Raw genomic sequence first — 2,038 nt, 5'->3', positions numbered from 1 at the left:
GAGGAATGCAACAAGATCATCGGAATCGATTCGAAGGTGAGTAAATACACAGTTATTGTTCATGTTAAGGTTTCTAAGGATATCCTAATCTTTAAGTGCAAAATACACTGTTTTCGTCATATTTGAAGTCGTCATTGAAGAAACAAATATATCTAAAAATAATACCTAGCATATGAAGGTTCAAGACTTATGCCCGGTTGCACCAATTAATTTTAAATTTAACAGCCCGCTCAAATTCTAAAAGTAATATTACTCTTTTAAATGCCATTAAATTTGCTCAAATATATTTTTTTGTCGAGTTATCGTATTTTGAAATTTTCATGTTTTCTATGAGAAATTCATAAATAAGGAAATTTCCAAATGCGATAACTAGGCGAAAAAAAGATATTTCAGCAAACTCAAAGTTTAAGAAAAGTGTATCGGAATCTTGAAATTAAATAAATTTAAAGAAAAGTTAAAAAACTTACACTAATATGGTTATTCTAGCGCCGCGGCTAGAAATTTTATCCGATATTTCCCACTGTGCAAATGCCGGATAGAGAGCTAAGATCTTTATAATACAAATTATAATTTAACCGTTATTTTGTGATTTTTATTTCTTCGATCATCTTTAATCGTTAGTATGTGATTTCTATTTTTCGATCAACTTTGATCGTTATTTTGGACTTTTATTTTTTCGATCATTCTTAACTATTATAATAGAAACGCTTTTTATAACCGATTTAAATCTTTTATGATTTAAAAAATTAAATCTGTCAATAACGGTTATAATGTGATCGGAAAAATAAAAATCCAAGAATAACGATTGTATTTGATCGAGAAAATTATTAAAACAATTAAAAATTCTCGTAAGAATATGAATCAAATGATTTCGATTGTGCTATGATTTTAAAATAAAAATTCTTCATAATAAAATAGACTGATAGCTCCATCAGAGATCGCGTTTTAGCTGTTGTGTGATAAGGACGTCGCTTACTTCCAAAGGAGCTGTTAACGGCAGCCGATTATAAATGAGATGACTTAGATATTTAATATGAGCATTTTCTGGTTCTGGGGCTAATTACAATGTAGACGGACTCGCTTACCGTACCCTTGCTTTTACCCTTACTAATGCTAACTATTACCTTGCGGATAAATCACCGCAATTGCGGAGGTACATTGGCGTACAGATCCTGCCTGTCGAATTAATACGTAACTATTTATATCGACCTTAAATTCTGAGTGAATACCTATAATCTATACTATGGTCGAATCCTGTTTGTTTTGATTTCCCGCTCTTTCAGAATCCGGGATGAAAAAATTCTATCTGTGGAAAAACGAAATTTTACTTTGACCCAAGCTTGCTGAGATAGTGATCAGCGATCCGGAAACATCGGGATGAACTGATAGATAGATAGATTTTTGAAATAGCTATGCACCGCGAGCTAGTGGGTCTATTGTGCACTCCACTCATCACACATCTGGTAATCCGAAGGATTCCAGGAAATCCAGGAGAGGCTTTGGAAGTAACTAGTTGTGTATGTGATATTTCTAAGGCCACACTGAGCCTATGCGGTTCGTTCGTCGCGTCGCTACAGCTCAGCTGAATCTAAGAAACGACAGAGATCGGTTGATCAGATTACCAGCTTGTGCAGATGTCCTCTTAATCTGCAGTGTCCAGTGGGGATGCCTGTATCTATTCTAAGTTTATGCTTGGGCCGGTCATTAAAAAGTTAATATCTTTTTAGATTATACCCCGCAGTAAGCTTTTGGCCTGGCGAAGACCTGTTGTACTATGCCAGTGTTGTTCCCTAAGCTCTTCCCTAATAGTGTTTGGGACTATTGCAAGGAATGGCTCGAGACCTGCCGGGACAAAGTCGCCGCTGTTCTGGCTAAGCCGTCCACTATCTCGTTCCCTCGTATACCCTTGTGATCTGGCACCCACAGTAGCTGAATATTATTGAATTCCGCAAGGGTATTAAGGTCAACAATGCACTCAAGCATAGGGCTGTCAGATATCTCTGTTGCCAAACCGGGACACTTAAGGGTGGGAAAGGCC

General features: G+C 36.5%; 1 protein-coding gene across 1 annotated transcript in view; it reads left to right on the top strand.

The window, feature by feature from the left end:
- The window catches only part of LOC118746035 (four and a half LIM domains protein 2-like), a 109,715-nt gene that overhangs the window by 4,686 nt on the left and 102,991 nt on the right, over positions 1-2,038 (top strand). The gene's annotated exons all lie outside the window — the stretch shown is intronic.

Source organism: Rhagoletis pomonella, unplaced genomic scaffold, assembly GCF_013731165.1.
Source record: "Rhagoletis pomonella isolate Grant_MI unplaced genomic scaffold, Rhpom_1.0 Rhpom_scaffold_00010, whole genome shotgun sequence".
NCBI lineage: Eukaryota > Metazoa > Arthropoda > Insecta > Diptera > Tephritidae > Rhagoletis > Rhagoletis pomonella.
Note: the sequence above shows the minus strand (reverse complement) of the source record. Positions and strands in the feature narration are given on the sequence as shown.